Here is an 8,822-nt window from a genome sequence, read left to right as displayed (position 1 = left end):
CAAATATAGATATTTTAATAGTCATGGATCAAATGTGGCAATGATTTAAAAGTCGTGGGACCAAATCTAAAAATTTTAATAGTCTGTGGCCAAATGTGATAATGGTCTCATACTTGTTGAACCAAAAGTAAAAATTTATGGGCACATAGAAAATATTTACATTTTGATTTCACACAAGAATTACTCAATTGAAAATTGTGTATCGTTTCTATCAATATAATATTTATAAATATCTTTTATTTTAATTATATTTATTTTAATATAATATTTCAATAGTACTCAAAAAAAATTCTAAGTACTTTTATATATATAGGATCATGTGAAATTAGTCTCTTAGGTGAGAAATATGATGAAATATAGACTATTGGATTTAATTTTGATGGATGATCTCAGCCATTGGATTCAAATTTCGTGCATTAAAGTTACGTGTAGTAGGATTAATCGTCCGTATGCTTTCCACTAACTTTTCCCGCTTCTCCACTATTGCCACTACACCAAAGATTTTTTTGCATTTCCTCTTGAGCAAGATACTCTCTGGCAAAGAAGACAAAGTGAACTTAAGCTTTTCTTGAGCGAGCAAATCTCAGGCAAAGTCGACGAAGACGACATATACGGAAAAACATTGATAAAATCTATCACTTCTGCATACATATATTTTGAAATAGCGAAAACAATGACGTCGGCTTATGATTCATCGCCAGAGCTTCAACGTGTTGTGAATAGACAAGGTAAATTTGTAATAAAAAAGTGTTGCATGTTATTCATTGCTTGATGTTTGTTTATGATCGTAATTTTTTGATGTTTTAGGTTCATATTATTTTAGTGTTTGTGTTTTTAATAATGTCCATTGGTTTTATTGTGTGTAGAATGTTCAATCCATATTTGAGTGTATTTTTTGTGCATTTGAGAGCATAATTTTCTATCACTGATTCTGTTTTGCCATGGATTCGTCTTTAGTTTGCAATATTGAGCATATATTATTCTCTTATAGTGCACAATTTTGAATGATTAGTTTTATATTATATGTTTTGTTTTTGAAGTGATAATTGTTTTGCCTGGCAGAACACATTGTTGTGCCTTCCAGAGCATATTGTTGTAACTGGCAGAGCATATTGTTGTGTTTGGTAGAGCACCTTATTGTACGTGGCAGTGCACATTGTTATGCCCTATAGAGCACATTTTTGTGTCTTCTAGTGCATACAGTGTACATTGTTTAGCCTTATATAGCATATTGTTGTGCCATAGAGTGCATATTGTTTTAGAAAGAAAAAGAAGGAGCCGTAAAATTACTATTCCATTTAGATCTCCATACATGGTTCGGCAGATAAATGTAGCTCAATTTTTGATAACTATTGAGAATGTTTTTCAAGAATGGATTATGCAGAACCCAAATGCTGATAAGTAAGATTTGTTTATATTACTTTTGAGTTATATTTTATTTCCATTGAACTGCATAGTTGATTTTTGATTAAGTGCATGTTTTTTTTTTTTTATATCTAACATGTTTTTTTTAAACTGTAATTTCATAGATAAAAAAGAGTCTATACACACAAGGCCCAAAAGTGACCTCTCTGCAACAACGAGGCTAAAGCCTTCACTAAAGCTGCTCAACTGCTATGTACATAAACAAGAGCCTAGTAAGGCTAACCATTTCTAAGAGTTCTAAATGCATATATCCTGTACTCCCAAACATATCAATCTCAAAAATGTAATCATCATGTTTTCAGTCTCACACAAGAGGGTGGGATCGATACCCGAATAGCAAAAATCATCACCCTCTACCCTTGACTCAAGCCTCAATGCCTGGGGTACAGAGCTTTGTATTTTCTCCCCAGGGACCTTCTTGAACCTCAAGCCAAGCAATAGAACTCACCAACTCCACCCTTGATCTCACCAATCACCTTCAAGTGTACGGAGCTCCGTATTTTACCACTGAAGGTTTAAGACTAGTGTGACCAAGCAATGGCTCCCTCACCACCACCCTTAGCACACAAGTCAACCATCCCCGCATAGATCTCTGTGGTTTAACTGGGGTAGGTCATGCGACTCATGTGCTAAGCAATGGCTCTCCATACACCAAACAATCCCCATATCCCTTTTTATTTCCTTCTCTATTCTTCTTCTTTCTTTTCTTTTTTTTTTTTTTTTTTCCAACACCTCCTCCACCATACAGCTATTCATCAAAGCATCAAACATCATATTACTTTATCATCTACTCCAAGGTACTCCTACCTCAATGTGTATGCTATACCAAAACATGTGAGACACTCAAAACAATAAGGGTAAGGGAGACTAAGGATGTATGCAAGAAGAACCCTTATTTAACAGCCCCCCTACCCCTGCTCTTAGATATAAAACAGATCTCAGTTAAGCAAAATTCAGACATATGATCACACACAAAACCAGAACCAGCTCAACCACTTTTGGCATCATTGCTGTAGCTGCTATGCATTCCTGTTGCTGGTGTATTTTCTCCTCAATCCATTTGACCTCCCTGGAGTCCACACTGCAATCCTAAGCTGTCTTCTCCTTTCTTATCTGCTGTGTCATAAAATGATCCTACAGCTGCAAAAATTCAGTTAGTAAAAGTGTTCCTATCCTCCTATCACTCTTGTCTCTCTCTCTTTTTTTTTTGGATGTATTTTGTTTATGTTTTTCAGCTCAGTATAACTCCCTCTATAGAACTCTAGTATTACCTCATTTTCCTCACCTCTTCCTCTTTCTGTCATCACCACTCAATTTTTCACTTAAACTTTTCTCCTTTTCTCACAGCATCCACTCATAATTCCACTCAAACCTCAGTTTTTCCTCTCAAACATCACTCATTTTACCACACAACCACCCCCAGGGTCCCACATTTGGAACCCTCCCCAGTTTAACCCAAGGACAATCATATTGCATCAACACCAGGAGCAACCACAAAATGAGGGATGCCCTCAAGAGCAAGGATTCTTCCCAAGCTCCTAGGTAACCCCTCCTTTTCCAAAAAGACCATATTGCTCCCTGTGCAGCTATTGACCAAACATCTAGCCACACAATTAACCTTTTCAGCACATTGTATCTTCTGAATTTTCATATGAGGGTGATCATCAATGCCATATCCAACTTCCCTCCAATCCTCTGTTTCCAAATACACAGATCCAATATATTTCCTTTTGCACCATGTTAGGCAGTCATTAAGCATCCCAGTAATCAGGACCTTCAGATCAGCATCAATAGAGCAAGAGTAAACACCTGCCAAACAGAACATTCCCTTAGCATTTCTTGCAAAAAACCACATCTCATTCTATTACTTGATACAGTCCAGTTCACTTTCACACTTCCAGGTAAAGGCCTACACCAACTGGACCTTTGAACTATTCTCCCACAGCCAAAACCCTCTGCCTTTTTAAGAATAAAATTCCAGTTTGGAGGCAGAGGGTCTATCTAACATGTTTAATTTTGGAAATGTGGCCAAGAGTATGTCTTTCGATCTGGTGAGACATTGTTGATGATGCTGCATTTGCTATCATTGAAGCAACACGCGCATGCTACTGCATCTGTGATAGATGTATGGTCAATCATATTGAATGACATAGAGAGGTTTAGAGATCCAAATTCTCCTTCTAGGTTTTTTCTACAACATTTCCATGTGTAAGTCAATAAAACAAAATAGATTAATAAATGAAGAGTATTATGCAAATATTAATAATATTTGTCATGCAGTGCTACACTGTGGTGGAACCCCAAGGGGATGACGATGTCAGATTTACGCGTTTTAATGAAAGGTTTCATCATGAGCTTCAGCGTGTCCCACACATTAAACTCAGTGCCCTTGATTTGGTAATGTATATGTTAAGCTTATACTATTTAAGTTATTTAAACAACTATTAACATATTGGTTCAATTGTCTAAATGCATATGTTTTTCCCCATAATTGCATCGGAGCATTCATATGTCATTTGCTTTAATATCAAGACTGAAAGAATTGATATTACTGATAATTCATCAACGGTTGTGACAAATGATGCAAAATGTAGAAAAGTGCATGTAGATTTGGTGAGTATTTAAAAACATTTTAAGCAGTAATTTTTTCTTTGGATGAACTATGATTTGCTAACCTAACCATGTGTTTGCAAAAAAATATAGTCATGGATTACTTGAAGAGTGAGGGTTTAGAGGCAAAATCTGATCGTTTCAAATCAGTCAAAGAATCAATGATTAAAATGCCATGGAGATATTCAACAAATAAAGAGGATTGTGGTGTATATGTGATGCGGCACATAGAAACTTTCATGGGAACTCCAGTCAAGGATTGGGACTGTGGAGTTGAGAAGGGTAATCAAAGCTAGCTAGAACGTCTTCGTGTCAAATACACTACTGCCATACTGTCTGCACAGATCAATGAACTACCGGATGAAACCAAGGACAAAGATGTGAAGTTTTTCAAAAAGGAATGACTTGTTGGTGGGTGTTTGTTTGATATGACTGCTGACGAAGTCCGGTGTCAAAGTCGTCAACCAATACTAGTACTTCTATTTGTTCTGCCTATCAACTAGGGAAATCATGACAATTTCCTCTAAAGAGGATCCCAACATATAGTTCTTCTATTTTAGATTTAATTTAGACACACATTTGGGGACCATCCCTGGTCTTATCGAATAAAGGTCATTTTTTTTGTTTATATTTGTTAATGATTATTTTATATATACTTAGATTCTTTTCCATGAAACTACAAATAGATATTTATGCTATTTTTCATCGGTTTCAAGCACTAGCTAAGCGTACCTTTTAAACTAAAATCTAAGCCATTCAAACTAATCTAGGTGGTGAATACAAGAAACTTGGAAAACTCTTTATTAGTCTTGGTATAAACCATCGTCAATCATGTGCCTACACCCATGAACAAAATGGCTATGTTGAGAGACGTCATAGACATATCGTTGAAAATGTCTTGACTTTACTTGCCCAAGCCTCTATCCCTACTAAATTTTGGGCGTATGCCTACGAAACAACAACCATCCTGATTAATCGTATGTCATCTACAACCTTAAACAATCTGAGCCCATATGAGATCATTAACAAAAGCCTTCAAACTACTCGTTCCTCCGTGTCTTCGATTTTTTATATTTTCCCTATCTCTGTTCCTACATTCATCACAAAATAGGGTATCTTTTTTGCACCATGTGTCTTCCTAGGTTACCTAGAGTCTTTTAGAGGATATTGTTGCTTGAATCTTCATACTGAAAAAATTCTAACCATTCGCCATATTTGATTTGATGAGTATGTTTTCCCATTTGCAACTAGTCTCTACTAAGACTCAAAATGCAAAATCATGGGATGTCGTGCGCGTACCAAGCAATCTGGAAAACTAGAAAACTGGAAAACATTATATTTTGTTGATGAGTAATTGGTTTGAACCTTATTCATGTTGTTGAGCTTGAGTCTCTTCAGATCTGTTTGGTGATGGTTTCGTTGACATATATCTATAGGTGTGATAGGGAGAAATTCCCGGTCTACGTATCCCGGGACGGACGTCCCTACCTAAAAATAACTACCGGTCTATTTTAACCTACCGGTCTATCTTCGCGTATCACCCTCGCCGACGGCCTGGCCTGAGCGGGCTGATTAGGTTGGTATCCCGCCCTTTATGGGTCGGGAGCACCCAAACTCTTGGGACTTTACCTTGACCCCGGTGGCCGGGCCTTCCCGACCTTTGTCGGGAGGTACTTGCCTGCAGAGTCTTGCCCCAGTTAGGGGCTTACATCTGGCCTTCATTTGTAGGGCCGCATTTTAGGCCAGTGCATGCTTGACATGCCGCCGGCCCGGAACCTGTCCGCTAAACCACATATAAGTAGCGCATTTAATGCAAGGGAGGGGACTTTTGGCTGTTTCAGCTATATAATAGTTAAAGAGACCAAGAACCTCTGACCCACTGTCAGGTAAACTGGATTCTCCTAGGGTATGTATTTTGTACTGTACCCGTTCTAAACATTAATAAAGAGTATTCTGTTCATATTCTCGTATATTACTCTATCAAGGTGTTGTGTGAAAACCTATTTTGAATTTTTGATTATCAATGTATACTATTGTATCTTTACGAGTGCGAATGAGATTTTTACTTAGCGTTCTTTGCTAATTATTCTTAAATGTTTTCAGGTATGGAGTAGGATCAGATCGTGAGCACGATAGTAATCCCTAGTTCTATCCCTCTTTTGAGATTAGCTCCATTTCTTGTTATAGACTTATGGGCCTGTGACCCTTAGTTTAGACTTCTAGTGGCTGTAATAATTAAATACTATGGTTAGATATTCGATGTTTGTGGACTTGTAGATTGCCTTAGCATTTAGGTTGAGTTTGGGCTTAGATGTGGCATAACACCCCAACTAAGATGATTTCGCTTCCGCTATCTTTTATTAGTATTTGAGTTATATCCAGATACTTTTAATTAATTATATTTAGTTATTTACAAAATGTTTTTGAAATATTTTTGTTATGAATGGTATATTATTATATGAAAATTATATATGTATAATTAATAGAATAATATATGCATATTAATAAATCTTTTTTAACAATAAAAATAATAATAATGCAAATATGAAATCGTCTCACGGATCAACATCGATGAGACAAGTCGTGTTTTTGAGTCTCGACCTATTCATGATTGGTTGCAAATGGATTTACTAAATAACTAGGAAAACTGATGGTACAATTGAACGAGATAATGCCAGACTTGTTGCAAAAGGTTTCAATTAGGTTGAAGGAGAAACGATTTTGACACTTTCAGTCTGGTAGTCAAACGAATTAGAATAAGACTTCTCTTATCTCTTATTCTAACAAATGATTGGTCTATCAAACAGGTTGATTAACAAATGACTAGTCTATCAGACAAGTTGATGTTCACAATGATTTCCTCAATGGTTGCCTGAGTGAGAATCTATACATGAAGCAACCCCCATGGTACAATGATAACAACTTTCCCACTCATGTCTAACAGTCTCTTTATGGTTTGAAAAACGCACCACATGCATGGTTCAATTGTCTTCAAGAATATCTACGCTCAATTGGTTTCAAAGCATCAAAGTCTGATATATCTATATATGTTTATTTACTCTACTACTAGTACTCACATTTATCTCCTTATCTATGTTGATAACATACTAGTTATAAGTAGTAGTAGCACTTTCTTGGCTTGTGTAATGAGCAAACTAAGTGAAAGCTTCCAAAATTTAAGATATGGGGCCACAAAGTTTCTTCTTAGGGATTGAGACAATTCATAGCAAGGGGGTGCTTATTGTTTCCCAACGAAGGTGCATGCTAGAGATACTAAAAGAATCCAGAATGGAACATTGCAAACCGATTTCCACACCGATTCTAGTAAAAAACAAGCCAAGTGCATCATACTAGCTCCTCTCAACCGTATGGCAATCCATAGTTCAAGTAACATAATTGTTGCAATCACTATTAGTATTTCAACAATAAATAAAAATCATATATAAATTTTGAATTTTTAGTGTACAAAAAATTATTTATTGTATTTAGTAAACCATTGTGGTTGACCACCTTCTGCTCGGATGAAGTGGTGACCGTCGTTGGAGTATTGTTGGAGCTGTATAAATCTTACCGACATGCCATCGAAGGTCATTAATTAATTTCGGGGTTTCAATGTACCAAAATAGCAAGTTTATGAGCTTCACTTTTCAAAAGTTTAGGAGATTAATTGTCCTTTCGTGTAAAGTTGGTGGACTTAATTATTTGACACTTTTTCCTTTTTAATTATTAAATATATATTTTTAATACACTAAAATGCTAAATGTTAACTTTTTAAAGGTACATCATTTGAATATGAAAGGTTGATTTTTTTTTTTGAGTACTACTACTACTCTATTACAATGTATATGTCGAGCTATATATATATTTTTTTAACTTATTGAAGTACAAAAAGTTAATGCCTTTATTGGAATTTGATCTTGTGACATCCCATTCGAAAGAACCACAGATGTGACATTGATTATTTTATATGCTACTAATTAAATAATAAACATTTAGTACACAAATATACTTTTAATATATTAAAAATAAATATTTATTCATGGTATAATTTGACAGCCTCTTGTGTCACTCTTATGTCCGTAGACTCTTCTTTTAATGTGCCATACGGATTAGCACTTTTCCATAAAGTGGAAATGTGCCAATTAATTAGGGCAACATGTTGCACCTAAGGTTACCAGCATCTAGCTATGCTCCACAGTTACAAGGCTTCATCACAAAGTCAAATGTAGAGTACTGTATACGAGATGGTACGGTCCAAACCAAGAATCTTTAACCAATTGTTCCAAGAAAGGGTTATTCTGGTTTGCTGGGCCACAAGTGGGGTGGGGGATGGAGCTACATATTGTCATATTGTGTTTATATATATATATATATATATATATATATATATATATATATATATATATAAAAGATAGGAATTGTGAAGAAATTCAAATTTCATTGTTTGGTAGATAAAAGTATATGATAAATATGAGAATTGAAAGGAAAAAATTATATAACGATTATAATGGCCTTGCAACAACTACAACAACAATAACAAAAATAACAACAACAATAAGAGAAAAGAGTCAAATATGTCCCTAAACTTTACTTGAAAAATCAATTAGATTCTTAGACTTTTAAAATTTTTTACAATTAAAAACATTAACATGTTATTTTAGTGCATTGAAGATAAAAATCAGTTAATGACATGTAATAGTATGTCACTAGAGTTTCGGTCACACTCCGACCCATTCCAACGACCATCGACCACCTGATCAAACTCGGGTGAGCCTCCCTAAGAAGGC

This window comes from Ipomoea triloba, chromosome 13 (assembly GCF_003576645.1).
Source record: "Ipomoea triloba cultivar NCNSP0323 chromosome 13, ASM357664v1".
Taxonomy (NCBI): Eukaryota; Viridiplantae; Streptophyta; class Magnoliopsida; order Solanales; family Convolvulaceae; genus Ipomoea; species Ipomoea triloba.
This window is presented reverse-complemented; position numbering follows the sequence as displayed.